The following is a 17,712-nucleotide window of genomic DNA, read 5'->3' as shown; positions in this document are numbered from 1 at the left end:
ATATTTGAGTTCAAGGTTGAGCAAGAACCTTTCAAATCCATAGCCAATCTCTAGAGGTGCGGGTCTTGTTCAGCCCACAGATAATAGAATAGGCTGATTTGGTCGAATAATGACCATTCCGAGAGAATTTCCAAATAGCTTTGTCCTCTCCTAATTCACCAATAAAGCTACGAGGAACACTACAGAGAATCTCATGAATAGAGCTTGGTAGGTACGAGGACCAAGGAGTCTTCTTTTTCATTTCTTCCCTCTCCATTTCCTCCCATTCCTCTCCATCCATACACAATGTTAATCCTGTTAGAACCTCTATCTTTGAGCTCCATTTGCCTTTTGGGTTGGCCCCTAGTAAACATCTGCGACCGTCTAGTTTATATGCAAACTTCTTTTGATCGACTGCTGCACCAATTGTTTAGCTTGTGCTCATCAATTGTGGTTGACAAATTGCTTCGCCCTAGTTTGGGTGTAGCCATATATTTTGTACTCTCGATGGTTCGTGTTGTTACTTATATAGACATAAATCTATTTTTCCTAAATATATTGAGAAATACAATAAGAGTAACTAAACTTGTGTGTAAATGGAATTACTTTTATATTTTTACATTAAATTTTTTTCTCGCCGAATTTTTACAGTGGATTTTACATCGGCCTATATTTGAAAATATTGTTAAAATGTAAAATCCTATCTTTTTCCCTCCAACAATAAGCCTGCGTAAACATAAATGATAGTTAAAACTAAAGATAAATAAGAGATACTCGTCGTTAGAACTAAACCAACATTTGTACACTGCTTTTGCTTAGTTAATATTTTGGATTTAAATGATTATTGATTGTTGTAGTTTTTTTTGTCATCTTTCTAAAAGAACGTTATTGTCTTGTCCCAAAAAATATCATTATCGTTATTACATTGACGGAAATCTGCCATAATGATGTGAAAATATCTAATCAAAATATCTTTGTACTTTCTCTTCTTACATTATTGGGTAAAATTCTCGTGCTATCTTTGTCTGGATTGATCAACGGTTAGAGAAATTAGGCATTAAATAGTATTTATGAAATTTATTGGAATTTTCTTTTCGGTAGGCAAATTTATTGGAAGATTTAAGTTTCTTAAATACATACTTGTTTGACGACTATGACACCCCAAGTTACAATGAGATTTGATATGCTTAGGAGTATGAGTAAATTGTCAAATTGGTCGCCGAGAGATGGATTTTGTCTCAAATGTATCTCGAGCCATATTTTACATCAACCTAACCCTTGATCTTTATCATTGACATCCCCGCAGCCCTTCCATTCCCGTTCCGTAAAATCTCGGATGGAAACCCGAACACGTGGCTTTTCCCCTAATCACGTGCCTTTCTAACGCCTTGATCTCTCTCCCTTCCTGAATTGGGAGATCAAGAGTGGGAAATGAAGGGGAATTGGGCGGGATTTTCTAATTAGGGAGCATATAAGGAAACAGAAGGTTAGAAGTTTCTTGTTTCTTGTTTTGTTTTCTTGATCAGCTGTAATATAAATCGATGTATCTTCCTTACATTGCATAATTACATAATAAAACTTCATCAAATACATAGCACGAACTTCAGATAAATAGAACTTCCTCAGTTGCCTAGTAGATACAACAAAGAAATTCAAACAATCTTTCATCAGCATCAATGCTTGTCACCCACAACCACAAATCCACTCTTCTCTCTTCCTTCCATTCGATTCGCCATGCTGGACACTCCAACTTGAATCGACATATGCAGTGTGCCTATGCGGTCGATCTTGTTTGCAGTTGGTACTCCCACAACAATAACCAATTCTGTCTTCATCATCGAACCACTTGCAGGCACTTTGAGGGTTCAATTTGATGTTAGGGATTTCGGATCCTTAGAGGTTCAATTTGGGGGTTAGAGATTCTAATCCCTCAATTTGGGGTCAGGGATTTGAAGTTCTCAATTTGGGGGTTAGGGATATGCATCTCCCAATTTCTGTCGATATAAGGGGAAGAAGGGGAAGAAAATGGGGGAGAGAAAATAGAAAAAGACACGTTAGAGGTTTCCATTCGAGATTTCACTGAACCGAGACGGAAGGGCCGTGACAATGTCAATGATAAAGATCGAAGGTTGGGTTGATGTAAAACATGGCTCGAGGTACATTTGAGACAAAACCCATCTCGTAGGGATCAATTTGACAATTTACTCTTACGAGTATCTTCCTTCCAACTTGCGCATGACTGACTTGCAGACTAGTTTACTTCTAACCAGAACATATATGATTAGATTAGGGGTGTGCACGGGTATCAGGTATATCCAGAACCGATTGGAACTTACCATAACGGATAGGGTCCGAGTAACTCGTATTGAAAATAGGGTAGGTTCCGGGTATTAAAATTAGGAATCTGTGAAAATCGATTCCGGTTCCTGCCTACAGGGTACCCGGAACCGGTTATTTATTAAAAAAAAAGAAGAGAAAAGAGTAAAATTACTATCTCCTCTAATAAATCAGAACAGAGACACTTTATTGTGTGAGATCGTATTATGAATGTTCAATTTTGTCGATGGATTGATGAAATATATTATTATTTCATTGTTGTGGATTAATTTAAATTTTGTTGATATTCTATTTGGCGTAATTACTGATTATGTATGTGACGTTTTCGATTTTATTTAGCGAGAGAAAAAAATTTACAGGTTCCAACAAGGTATCCGGAACCTGTGGTATAATACAGGTTCCGGATAGGTTTCGATTCTATGATTCAACAGGGTAGGATCCGATTCCAAAATCTTGGAACCTGTCCCTTACAGGGTAGGGTCCGGATATTATGAAAAATACAGGGTACCCGGAACCGATCATCCCTAGATTAGATGACTTCGGAATTGGAAAATCTAACTTGACTACTTAATGCCCAACCCAATCCACTACCAGGTAACTTGATCACACTCGAACTCTTTCATTTCCTGACATTACATTTTTTTCCTCCTAGACTTGGGCGTTGGAGGGTCGATCCAGACCTCCAATCCCTGGCTCGACTTCCCTTTGTTTGGCAGGCCATCGTAGCATCGCCAGAGCGCTTGGAGAGGCGGTCGAAGCAATCGCGTTTACGGATCTACTCGGCTGGATCTCATCAAGATTGAAAAGATATATAGAATTTGTTTCCCTATAATTACTACGGTGAATGTGATCCAATTATTACCTTATAAGGTAAACAATAGTCAGCCCCCAAATCAGACAATAAAAATTCAATATCAATATAAAGATATAAAAGCCAAAGTGTCACAATATTCCGTTTGTGAAAATTTTAGCCTATGGTTAAGTGTCTTCTTGACTGATCAGACGGCCCGTTTGATTTTGCAATCAAATTTTTAAAATTTTAACTCTAACTTTAACTCCACTCACTACATAACAAAAATTAACAACACAATTATTACTTTTCCCTTTTTCTTCAATTTTTTTAACCATTCAATTCAATTTTTAATACTTCATTATTTTTTCCATAATTCAACATTACAATCATTACTTTCTCTCAATTATTCATTACTTTTTCCTACTTTTTCTTATAATTCAATAATACAATCATTCTAACCAAATTAAAATCAAAACTTAATTTTACTTAACTTTAAAACTAAACACACAGTTTTTAAAGAAAGATTAATCTATATAAGATACCAAGCGACTCATTTTTTTTTTTTATGGCTAGTGGTTCCATGCATTATAATGCATTCCCCTCGACTGCTAGGAAGATCTCCTTAGACAAAACAATGAAGGATGATCATTCATGTATTTAATTGATTTCTCGACTGCTAGGAAGATCTCCTCAGACAAAACAATTTAAAAAAGAAAAATTGAAGTTCATCCAACAGTTGAAACAATTTATTCAAATATAGAAATTTAATTGTTTAATAAAATTGTAAGAAGGCGGTTCCATATATCGTCCATGAATTCTTGGTTTCCAATTTCTCAAAAAATCACTTAGGCAATTTTCAAAGATAAAAAAAAATATTCCTAGAATATTATCGTCACATTTTGTCTAAAATGTTAAACCCATTTTTAATCAATCAATCAATCAATCATCAATTATAATAAATTAATTATAAGATATACATTGAACTCCAATTCCATAATTTCGAGTTCCCTAAATTCTTTTGATCTTTCAAATATTTCAATGTTAATGAAATTATGATAATTCATTATTATATTAAAAAGTATAAATAAAAATTAAAAATTTGCTAAAAAATAAAAACTTTCTTGATCACGAATAAGCTTTATTTTTAAAAAATATGCAAATGTGCTAAAAAATAAACAATTTCTGAAAAATATCAATATTATATTTAATTAGTTTTTTGTCATGCACAACAGGCAAGCCCATACCTAGTTTTTTCTCATGACATTATAATTCAACTCAAATTTCCATGTGTCTGAGCAAAAAAAATAAATAAGTAAATAAATCGAGTTGGTCGTTCCTTCACATTCACGTACATGTTCACCGCACCGTATATTGTACTTGGATTTCTATTTGCACGACTTTATATCCTTTTTCTTCTTTCATTTGGGTGAAAAAGTTCGGGTGCATGCAATCTTATTTCCCTCTTATTTTTCTTTATCAGTTTTTTCCTCCTATTATCAGAATTTGAATTTCCACATTTTGCGTTACTTTTGATGGAAAAATTATTGGTTGGCCCATACGGGGTGCACGTTTATTGTACTTCGATTTCTATTTACATGACTTCATATCTTTTTTCTTCTTTCATTTGGGTGAAAAAGTTCGGGTGCATGCAGCCCTTATTTCCCTCTTATTTTTCCTTATCTGTTTTCCTCCAATTATGAGAATTTGAATTTCCACATTTTGCATTAAGTTTGATGGAAAAATTATTGGTTGGCCCATACGGGTACATTTATACGATGCCATTTGGAAAATTTCATCTTAGAGCTGATATCCAAAATCCATTGGGGATCGAATAATTCCGTTCGAGCTCAATCAACCCACTAACAGGTAAAACTCTTTTGATATGATTATTTTCTATTTACAATACTTGAATCTAAGACCATTATTTAAATGGAATAAACGCCAAACTACTTTAATCGATCCACATCATTGCAAAGGAAATACATGTAACCAAACATATCAGATAAAAACACAAGTACAATTGCAGAAATCCTTTCAATTGCTGTAGTCCGTTCAAAACCTTTGGAGACTAAACTCTATATGGACCCTAGTAAAGATGAGGAAGTAGAGCATAGTGTAATCCATAGAGATGGCTACTACTAGAAAAGTCGAGCCAAAAGGAGTCTTGGGCCAGTACTCAGTGTAGGACCCTTCATAGATCACAACTCTATATCTAATCAGTCAAACCAATCCTAAGTAAACTCAATCCTGAGATAGTCAAACCAAGCAGCCAAACTTCTTTGATTGATTCAAACCGGTGATTATCAATCAAGACAATCAAATCAATTCAGCCAGATTACCTGATCGGTGCAAACCAGTGTCTATCACGGGAGGAGTCGGGACCTGCATAAGTAACAAAAGGTCGATTTTGCAAGCGGTGGTCGAACTAATTAAAGTAGTGTTTTGATCCTTGAACTGAAGAGCGGGGATACTATCGCGGAGAGGAAGTGGATGGCCGTAGATAAGAATCGCCACCGAGGAGAGAGAGGCTATATAGGAATGCTGAGAAGGAGGATGACGCCTCCACTGTTCTGACATCAGCGCTAGTCAAGGAAGGCACTGTACTGGACAGCGCAACGATCGCACTACCCTGATTCTGAACTGTTAGAGGGGGATCAGGCATGACCCTGAAGGGGACGAGAGATCGCCACTACACGCACCTACCGGAGACCGAGGAGAGGAGGGGGAGGGCTCTTGCGACCATCGGGACGTCGTCAGAACTACTTTCGTCGTAGTTAGTTCAAGCACCCTCCAACTCGACCCAACCCAAACCACAACATGATCGGTTAAACCGACTCGACTTCCAACTCGACCTACTGTTTGGACCCGACCCGACATATCGAATCGCGGACGTTGATTCCAGGCGGATCGTGCTCAAGCCGATCAGTCATCATTGCAGCTTGCTCAGATCCAGGTAGATCAAGCGGGATTTGACTACTATTGGTCCGATCTGGCTTGATACTAATTGAATCTGAGCTGGGTCCGACCGTATCTGGTCGGATCGAGCATAGTCTGCCTAGAATCAACTGTCAAGTAGAGGGGTTAGGGGAGGTTGTGGCGAGAAGATCTTCGGAGAAGAGGACTAGAGCCGGGGAAAACCATCAAGCATGGGTCAGATGTTATAGCGGCACCTCAGAGCTCAGCTACCACCGTGCACGACGGGAAGGGTAGCCAGGGACGATGACTTCTAGCCGAGCGTGACGACATCTGTGACGGGAGTAAGCTGATTGGAGAGTTTAGGCAGAGAAAAAGTTAGAAAGAGGGTTTGGGTGATTGATAATAATCTTCCACTCTGTAAAAAGAATCTTGAAGTTATTCATTGATCCAATGTTGACTGTCTTAAAGTAGGCGCCAAGTGGAAAGATATACTATGCTTGCAAGAATGGTATAAGACCATGTACATCGGCGTCTCTCATTCGGCCTCTGATGCCACGTGGTAAGGAGAGAGATCAAGATCGAGACTTGTGGCGTTGGAGGCCCCGCGCGAGGGGAGATGCATCTCTCTGTGGAGGGACGTCTCCCTCTTCTACTCGTCCAATCATGTGTCAGCCATGCTGTTATGGAACCACTATAAACATATGATGAGATATTTACTATTAGAGTTCCAAATCTCTTTTTTTTTTAGATTTTTTTTCGAATAATGTGACGCCTATATAACACCATGTGGGCCCTCAACTAAGACACCAAAATAGACTCCCACTGTGCATGGTCTAATAAGCATCCACTCTACTATTACACACCATCGGGTTAGAATGATGCCATCTTCCCCCATTGACATGACGCAAGGTGCAAGGCCTCAATTTTGTCCTATTTCGGAAATATCGTAGTGTAATGGACCGTAAAAGAATAACAATAGATAAACAAAAAAACTCAAAATCTTTTCATATTTTTAAGGCATAATTCTTGGATAGGTTAAAGCAAGTCATACACATCGGACCCATCATATTAACTCATCGAATTACTTTTATACCCCTTGATACGATTCAAATTCAATGCTTTAACTAAGGAAAGGAACAGATTTCACTACTGTGGCGACTTTGTGAGAATGAGAAATAGAGGAATTCCACGTCTCTACAAAGGAAATGTTTAATTTATATGGGGGATTTGTGTAGCACTACTTAACAGTTTAAATTTTAGATTAGAGATAAGCCTTTATAAGGTCCCATTTGGTACATCAGAATGAAATAGAAAGGAACGTAATGGATTTTTTGTACAGTAAATGTGATTATATTGAGAGAAAAATAGTAATTTTTAGATTGAATTAGAGAAATGAAGGATTAAATTTAATTAATTGAACTTATTTTTCATGGTATCATACATATGATATATGTAAAACTTAATAGAATTGATAGAATGAACATTCCTTAAGTTTTTTGAAGGAATGACTATTTGATCATGCTATAAAGGAATTTTTCTATAAATGGAATGCCCTTTTTAACTCATACAAATGTCTTCATATAAGAAAACATAGTAGAAAGATGAATTTTCATTCAATTCTTTTTCATTTTATTTCGGCGTACCAAATAAAAAAAATCCTCTAGAAATTTAAGAATTATCCTTTGAATTAAATACAGAATGATAGGGATGATGAACTATTGCTTTAAAGTGATATCTACCGATCGAGAGGAGCAAAACCTGAAGATCGATGATTTTGTATCAAGAATTCGTATTGAAAATGATGAGGTGTTCTTACTCTATGTATTTGGTGGATGTGTTAGACCAGATTCTTTGATCACATTAATAATTGGATACACTTTAATAAAAGATCAAGCAGATTCGTTTGGATGGTGAAATGATACTCGGACAAGCCTGTACACACATCTTAATTAATCCCCTCTCATGGACAAAAGCATATATCATTTATTAGAGTGGAGATGTAACGCAGTGGCATATGTTACCTTGATAATCTAAAATTTCATGTTATATTATCATGATAAAACTACTTGTATGTTTTTTCTTATCGAGTAATAATAGTATATACACCTATCGAGATCTTAATTTTATCCAAAATTGTAGGTCCATAAATCCCTAGATAAAGCGAACCGTGTTTTACCATAATCAACGGTACCTCGTGTAGGATCGTCGAGAGTAGCAAGTGCCCTGCAATGTTAAGGATGAGCAACTAGTCTTACTAGTTCAATATTTCGGTTCGAGTTTCCCCGGCATCCATTTCGGTTTCTCATTATCGGATGGATTTAATGAGGTAGGGCATGACAAATGACGTTGACAGTTTGTTGGGTCCATGCGATGAAGGGAAAAAAAGAAAAATCTATCCGACGAGATCTTTATATGGTCCCTCGGGGATACGTTGTCCTTCCTAACTCCTAAGAACCGTCAACCCTCTCTCGCTCGCTATGGTTATCTGTGGCTTCCCAGGGCACCGCATCCCGACGGGCGAGCGATAGAGTTTCCTTCTGCCCAGCTCATAACACACTGAACAGTCAATTTATTGCGTGGGCGATGATATCATTCGTGCAAATTTAGGTACTCTTATATCTTCCTTATTTCAAATTTCATGCGTGATATTTTCAAAAACCTATGTCGATCATATCAACCCGTAATAAGTGGACTTTATTCATCCTTCTTAATGGAAGAAGTTAATCGGCGATTCAATCGAACCCATCGTTTTCACTTAGAAAGAATGCTAAACCTTTCTCCTTATTTTAACGGTTGAGGGGTTCCCTATAAGGATTAACATGCTCCTAACTTCCAATAACATCTCGGACCCCGTCACGGTCCCCTAGTCAACATCTAGTGTCGCTAATTTTCCAAGTAAATGCCCAATTTTTTTTTAAAAAATTGCATATACAATTTTGAAAACATCATGGGGATGCTATTATTATAAAGAAATCACCATGTTTCTCTATTGGTCGGTTCTGTTTTATTGGGACATGTTGCTTTGTCTGCTGGCATTAGGTAAGGGCCCACTGCCCAATTTGTATTGCCTTTTTCTTTTTTGGTGAAAATTTGTATTGCGTTGCAGCTTAAGCATGTGGTTTCAATAAAGTTAAGTTCGCGGAAATTCTAATTTAATTTACTCCCCCACTTGGCACTATTTTTATAAGCCTTCTCCCTTTGTTGCTTAGTTTATTTTGTGATCGTGTTGACTAAGGATTGAATTTTAGGTGAGGAAATTGAATAGTAGCCATGGACCATTGAATCTTAAATTGATTCGGTTGGTCGAATTTTGGTAGAGGTGGGAAGGGACGCACATGTGACATACCGACACGTGGGCATCGAGCGTGAGCCGAAAGACCCATTTAAACCGAAAAAAGAGGAATTAGTCGAGCCCGTGAGGTCAGAGCTCGTGGTTGGACTTTCAATATCTGAATTGTTACGAAATACTGGTAAATGTAAAATATAATTCTTCTAGAAGGTTGAGGAAACAATAATTTTAGAGATTAGTTTCGCGTGAACCGTAATTCCTCTGGATTGCACTCGAATGGATTAACTGTAACTTAAAACGAATGTTGCGCGTCGATTTATTCACGCGGACATCCCGAAATCTATTTTGAATTGCCCGTTTGCTGATAGAAAGGAAAAGATGCAATTTAGTGGGCCGAATGGTGTCACTGCCCATATTAGCAAGATCTACCCATTAACAAGGGCTAGACCACAGCCAGCCCAATAGACCGGAAACTTTCTTGGGCCGGCCCAGTTCAGCTTCACAGTAAAATGTTAAATCCCAAAAGACCCCAGATAAAAATGACCAAATTCACAATTTGGTCCCTAAAAGATGCACCTCGCTATTAAATGACCCCTGAAAGATTTTGCATGTACAATTTGGTCCGGCCGTTTGCAACGTTAGCACAATTTGGTCCTTCCGTTCATGTTTGAAGAGGTCCCTATTGTTAAACGCTGACATGGCTGGTTATTTGCTAAGTTGGCTCATTAACAAGCCACGCCCACCATCCGAAACCAAAATCCATGATATAAATTCGGAGCCTCTTTCTTTACTCCCCATATTTGGAAAAAAGAAAATTCAAAACACATTCCCTCCCAGAAAAAGTACTGAATTCAAATATTGTAAGCAACTGTAACTTGAGCTTACCTTGGAATTAAAGAATTTTGTTGCTCTTCTGTCACATTTGCTTCCCAAGAATGAAATAGAATACCATATATGCAAATATAAAGCAAACAAATTTGATAAAAAAAAAGTAGCATATTTCATTGTCACCAAGATTAGTTCACATTGGCAATTCAAATGCACACAAAAAATGACTACAAAATCTGACCATATATGCATGTTCCGTATGAGCCATATCCCATCAAAATCAAGCAGATATGCCATCAACAAAATGTAATATTCCAGCTAATATCCCATATTAACAACTAAAATAACTATCCATTCACTTTCATCAGAAGTTGATATCCCAAGAACTAGAACTAAAAATAAAATGACCAACAAAATGACATCACAACTATCATCTATCATCAAGAGAAGACACCATCAGCTAGATGAACTAATGGTGAGATCTAGTTTCCTTTGCTTGATCATGACTGATAGTGGTTGATCCTTGTGATGAGATTACATTGGAAGCTGATGTAGAAACTTTTGGAGTAGCAACAAGGGCTTGTGGCCTTATTTGGGGAGGCCTATAACCACGATTGCTCCAACTTAGAGTTGTAGGGACTTTGAATGAGTTGGTGCTTGGAGTGGGAGCAAAAGATGTTGGAGGTTTCCAATTTGGTCCCTGATTTGCCGATATCCCTATTCTTGAGCTAAAAGGTCTTGCTTCAACCTAAAAAAAAAAGAAGAAGATCAAACTATATATTGGCAATCCTAGTGATATGAGACAAAAGCCAATATAATACCTGTGCATGATAGTGTAGAGCATATGCTGCTTGTCCTGAGATTCTTGAGGTAAATGTGTGTGGTTCAACCTTCCAAAAGTGCAAGAAGTCAATGCCAAATTGAATTAAAACTATAATTAATCTCGAAAGTATTATTATAACTTTGAAGTAGGTGCACTAGGGCCTGAGATTCCTGAACTTCCTGAGGTAAATGGGTGTCGTTCAACTTACCAAAAGAGCATAATACTAGTGAAATTGTCCTTAAAAGGATACTTCAAAAAATCAAGTGCTCTAGTGCTTGAGCTGCTTCAGGCAAGATGCCAATGAATAGTTCATGTTCTTGTGTAGTAGGTGTGCTAGGGCGTGAATTTCTTGAGGCTTGAGACCGTATAGTAGAAGCAACTGCATCGTCTTTGGTACTTTTTTTTCCCTTCCCTTATTACTTGGAGCATCACTAGGAGCACACATTTCCTAATGTTGTGTTTAGCCCCTCCACATTGTGAGCAATGGATCTCTCGATACTTTCTTGTTTATTTGAATGAATTGCCATCCTTGGCCCACAGCTCGCCTCACCCTATGATTTCCCTTTCCCTTTGGATGAACTTGCGGCCTTGAACGAATTGCTTGCCTCACCCTGTGATTTCCTTCTCTTCTGCTTAGGCCTTTTAGATGGTCTTTTGAAATCTGGTGGTTGAACTGGATCATATTCTATGTGTGGCCAATCATCTTCACTAGTAATTGATTGAATGTAGGGAGACATAAGTGGCTTTTCATCGTTCAATAGAATACCATTAGTGAACATAATGTTCGAGGGTCTAATTATTGTATGTCATGCAAGCAACAACATGTGCACACGGTATCGCAATTAGCTACCACATTCTACAACTACAAGTCTTAGCCCCTAAATCAACCAACTTGCAATGCGGCCTTCTCCATATTTCAAATTTGTACCCCTCTACATCACTAGCCCATTGTAGGGTCCACTGGAAACTATCTTTTCGGGCCTTGTCTAGCTTACTTCGTGCTACTTAACAAATTGCACCCACATGAGCTAAACTTGGGAATAACATGTCCCATTGTAATTTAACTTTCCCAAATTGTGCCTTCTCATTAAACTCAGGATGCCTTGGTAACTCCTCTTCACCTTTGTCATCATCAGAGATAGACTTGTCCCATAATTTCTCTGAAATATAGCCTTCATCTTCATCACTTAAGATAACCATATTAGGTGCTGGTGCCATTGGTCTAACAGGCACGTGCTGATCATCTTCATATTCTGATTCTCCTCCAGGATGCTCATCTTCTACACCCGAATGATCTTCACCATCATTGGACCCTTAACTTGTCTGATCATTATCTTCATTATCATAAAAAAATATCGTTTGGAACAAAGTACGGGTGCACATCACCTTCTTCTTCCCCTATCCATAGACAGTTTCCCTTCTTCCTACAGAAGAAGAGCGCAAATTATTATTATTATTATTTTTTGGATAAGTGTTGTTGCTTTATTCAATAAACAAAACTTACAGCTATTTAATACCAATCCGGGATTAAGACTACAACGAAAGCAACAAAATTGCAAGCCACACATATCAAGTTGAAGAAACTCATCATTTCCATGCTATCAAAAAACAACTGCTTTTTTCGAGTTGCTTTCACATGACAACATCTCGAGGCTCTATCGATAGATAAATTAGTACCTATTGATCTATTGGTTGTAATATTTAGTTGTTGTTTGATTCCAAGTGTATAATGAAAATATTTCTTTTGTATTATGATGTCTTGAGTTTAGTTCATGATCATTTCTCTGTACTCATTTTTTTTCGAATTACTGAAGGACTAAATTAGGCCTCTACACCAATCCCAATTAGCAAGCAAATTAATATTATTAACTCTTCTAATATTTTATTATAAAGGCTATACATGCTAATTAAATAATGGTTACTGCTCACTGGTAGCCATAAACAAAGACAAAACCAACACAACCTTTGTCACTGTAATGCATGGAAAACCACACAAAGGGAACCTCTCTATGTTCTAAAAACATCACATTTGCACACACTATTATAGACGAAGACAAAATCAGTCACGGTTTTGGGGACCACAACATTCAAAGTAAACTCGAGCCAAAACCGAGACATGGGGGATCACAATCAACAAACACAATTTCTCATTCACTTTCCTCCCAGACAATAGTTAGTTAAAAGCTTTGTCATACTGGCCTTTCCTCATGTGGCATGAAAATTTCGAGCGGCTTTCAACAACAATTATGTCCCCACAGAAATCACTGTTGTAGTTGAAAGTGATGAAACAACCTACAATCACCAGTACACCATGTCGGAGTCACATCGGTGAAAAGCAAAAGTGCAGATTCGAGTCGGAGTTGGACGAATTTGATGTCGGAATTAGGGTTTTCAAGAAAAGGGTTAGGAATTTGATTTGGGGTTTCTCTCCCTTCTCTCATTTGCCCGATTAAGGATTCTGGGAATTTTGGGTTTTTATGAGCCAACTTAGCAAATAACCAGCCATGTCAACATTTAACGGCAGTGACCTCTTCAAAGGTGAACGGGAGGACTAAATTGTATTAATGTTGCAAACGACCGGATCAAATTGTATAGGCAAAATCTTCCAGGGACCATTTAATAGCGAGGTGTATCTTTCAGGGACCAAATTGTGAATTTAGTCAGATAAAAATAGGTAAAACTTATTATTGTTTGTGTAATATGGATAATAACTTAATAAGTGTCTATCTACATTCCATACACAAAATTACAAAAATAGAGGCCATGCTTCGGAAGTGCCACACTAGACGAATAGCTCCTGGTTGAATGATTTTTTTTTTAATTGCCCATCAATCACAAAGTGACAGATGACTGAAAAAGAACGGGCAATACTAAGGGAAACATAAGAATACCGAATCACTTTCAAACAATCAATTGACTCTTCACTTCTGATTTCAATTAGAACACTCTACAACTTAGTCATCGTAAATCGATGATTTTTCGACTAGCATCATATCTAAAATAATTAATTAGTGGAAGACTGAGAGGTAATCATCCTTGAGCCACTGAGCTAGGAGCAAGATTTTCAGAATCGCGATTCTACTTGAAATTGGTCGAGGGTCGTAGAATCGTGAATCGTAGAATCGTAACTTGAATCGTAAGATTCTACCTATGATTAAAAAAATAGCACATATATATGTATTATACTTTCCTGAGCAAAAAAAGAAAATCAATCCTTGATTTCTTATATTCAAAAAAGGACTAAAAACCAGCAAACCAACAATAAGTCATAAAAGCACGAAACATCGTTACAAATTATCAAAATTCAAAGTCTAAATCATAATTCAAATTTTCAAAATAAACTGTTAACAACATAAATCATAACATAAAATGTCAAATCTCATCCAAATCTTCATCGTTACCAACATCATCATCATATAAAGTATTAAATTCATTTTCTTCAGGAAGCTCTAAGTCATCAACCATGGCATGTTGTTGGGTGCGTATATTCTTTGCATCTTCATCGCCAATTTGGCTCCCTCCACTTTCTTCATAGCAATTCAGGTCAAAATCAATGTCCAAATTGTCTGAGTAGAACTTGCCGACGGTAAGTCGAAAGCATTATGCAGAGAAATAAATCAATCGATCCTCACACAACACACGTTGAACATGGCTCTCACAAAACAAAATACCAGAGTTCTGCACTCGAAGCACGATTTTTTTATAATAGAAAATTTCAAATTTCAAAGTTCATATTCGAAGTACTGGCTAGTTCCTCAGAGCTGCTAGATCAGCAAATTGGCATCTCATAATCATAGAGTTGAGCAACTGCTTAACAGAGCAAAAAGGGGCAAAAATGATATAATACTCAAAAACCTCTCCGTAGCTAAGAGTAGCTCATATCGGCTGAAATCGAGGTCTTACCGAGATGAATCAACTAAACTGATCTATAAACAATATGAAAATCAGCTCAACTTTTGACATCTTCAAGCTCGACTTTTAGAAATGTCACCTCAGCTCAGACCAGCAGCTCGTATCGAGCTCAGATCGTCAAAGTCCAGATTGCTCAGGAAGAAAGGAACCGATACTACTACAGATCGACGATGATCGGAACTTATACTGGTATAAGTTATAATTAGACTTCCAATTTATAACTTCTAATGTTCTATTTGCTAGTATAGAACCATATATTTATATAGACACAGTCACACATATAATCGCAGACATACTTAGCTCCAGCTACCACAGACATATAGGGTATACGTTCAGAAGTTTGATACCTTTGATACAGATCAAAGAGATTCGCGGCTCGCAGCGCTCGCCGATGACTGTGGACACTCTCGCTGATGAGCTATCCTTTGCAGTTGCTTGGGAGGTCGAAGCTCGGGCAGATCAACTCGGACGGTCGGGCAAATCAACTCGGACGAATCGAAGCTCGAAAGTCGGAACTCGTAACGGCGGAAGAAATCGTGGAAGTGGGATCTTGGAATTGCGGAAGTCAGATTTGCGAAGAACACGAAGAGGAGGTCCAGTAGATTAGGGCACAATGTTGGGGAGATCGGGGAGAAAGGGAGCGCCGGAGAAGAAAGGGAAAAGGGCAGGGAAAAAAAATTCTGTCGGGCCCATTTCAAGGCCAATGGGCTGGGCTTTGACTGAGGGCCCGAATCAGGCCTGGCTCCGCAATTCACGGCCCAATTCTGGTGCGATTCAACAGTATCCGATTCAGCCCATAGTATCGGAATCGCATAACCCCCTTGAATCGTAGAATCGTAAGATTCTACTATTCGAATCATGTTTCTAAGAATCGTGGCTAGGAGAGCGAGCGTTTTAGCTAGCTTGCTCAACGCCCAGTCTCGACATAGCATGCCAAGCTCAAGAGTAATCTAACGAGGCCGATCCTTAGGCCTTGAAAGGTCTACGACTGCATATGGGGTAATACTCTCGGATAAGACAATTAACTAAGATACGCATGGACTTTCTATGTGCCAAGTTTCATAAATTAAACAAAGGAAGGAAATCGCACGGGGGGTTGGGCGGATATGGAGCAGTTGTTCTCAATTGATATGGACATCCACAAAGACCTTTGACTTACTCCGGTTTTTGCCTTTAATTTGCCCTTTTTGCCTTTCCTCAAATTAAAGCAATATTAAATTAGGGGCAACGCCTTTCATGTTTGGGCATTGACCGATGACTGAGAATAAGAAATAAGCCATCTCGTTACGTCATGTAAAGAAAAAAAATTAGAAAATTTACATTGCATGGATGTTTAGATATTATCTAATTCCATTATTTCAACTAATCAGAATAATTTTATCGGATTTTTTTATTCTATCATCGTGAGGATCGTTCAAAATATTTTTAGAAAATACACGTATATCTTGGCGTTGGAAATGAAGTCACAAAAGAGGAAATTAAAGAGAAGGATCGAATGCCATTATTAGGAAACGACTATGAAATCACAAAAGGAAAAAAGAGAGATGGGTACGAAAGAGTCTCATGTCTCACGCAAAATTCCAATTAATAATTAAGATATTTTGCGTCAATTCTCACTGCTCATCAGTAAAATTTATATGTTCTTTTAATCTGTTTTATGTCATATTTTTGTATAAGATCATGTACATTCCTTATGATTATTAAAAAAAAAATTCCAAGTAATCAAGAGGTTTCGAATTCGATACTTGTCGAGGACTATTCTTGTACATTTATTAATTATTAGTATTTTTATTTCGTTGTACTAGACTATTAAATTCTCTTGTAATCAAGAAAAAAGGGAGGAGATAGCTATTTATGGAACTCTTCCCTAATGCCCTCTGGATATTTTAGCTTCATCATCATTATGAAATGACTATGAATTCCATTGTCATTTTTATCGAATTTCCAAAAGAGAAAAAAAAAGAGAGTAAACATAGATTATAACGTTTGGTGATGGAGTATAATTTAACCCCACTCCACTCTAAATATTTATATATATTTAAGTGGTATTGTAATAATTTAATGGTGGAAGAAGATAAAAAATAAATGATTGTATTATTGATTTGTTGGAAAAGTAATGAATAGTTAAGAGAATTTAGTATTAAAAATTTGAATTGAATGGTAGTTAAGAAAAATTATGTGAGGAAATTCATTTTTTATTGAATAAAAAGATTTAAAAAAATGTAATAACTTTGGTAAGAGATTTTAAGTTCACAACTAAACATAGCAAAGCGATTCATGGAACCTCTCCTTCATGCTTTGTGGAAATCTTTAACTTCTATCATAATTGTGAAATGACATACATATATATATATATGCTTTCATTAAAAAACATAGATATACTTTTTGTTTGCTTTTGCTCTGTATTTTATTGTCTTTCTGGCAGCTGTAGTTAGTGATTTCGTGAATAACATGAGAGACTTGAATACATCATGATGAAAAACTCTGTATGTCATTCTTGATACTTGGGTGATCCAAGAAAATAGAGAAGTGCCGGATCAGCCCCTATAATTACGAAACACTTGCGAGTTTATTATTAAAAACAAACTGATTATCCTCTCTATCCAAAAATTGATACCGCATGCGAATTTTTTGTTGTAATTTTTAAAAACATTTTTAATTCTTTTTAAATTAAAGATAACGACATATATATATATATATATATACATTTTTTAAAATTTAGGGTATTAAAATGATGATGTTGTTTTACTTTCGACGTGAACCATGATATCCAGAAGCCCATTTGGGTCCCGACTCATCCAATTGAGCCCGATCGGCTCATTAAGGATTAAAACT

At 37.0% G+C, this 17,712-nt stretch overlaps 1 long non-coding RNA gene across 1 annotated transcript; it reads right to left on the bottom strand.

Annotated features, from left to right (window-relative positions):
- Window positions 1-14,162: 14,162 nt before the first annotated feature.
- On the bottom strand, window positions 14,163-15,529 carry LOC116198165. The gene is made up of 2 exons (XR_004155157.1): window positions 15,225-15,529; window positions 14,163-14,531 (listed from the first exon to the last, which is right to left on the bottom strand). It is a non-coding gene; the product is annotated as an uncharacterized LOC116198165 (long non-coding RNA).
- Between the last annotated feature and the right edge of the window lie 2,183 nt (window positions 15,530-17,712).

The sequence above is a fragment of the Punica granatum genome, chromosome 2 (genome assembly GCF_007655135.1).
Source record: "Punica granatum isolate Tunisia-2019 chromosome 2, ASM765513v2, whole genome shotgun sequence".
Classification (NCBI taxonomy): Eukaryota; Viridiplantae; Streptophyta; class Magnoliopsida; order Myrtales; family Lythraceae; genus Punica; species Punica granatum.
The sequence above is the reverse complement of the archived record's forward strand: the minus strand, read 5'-3'. Positions and strand labels throughout refer to the sequence as shown.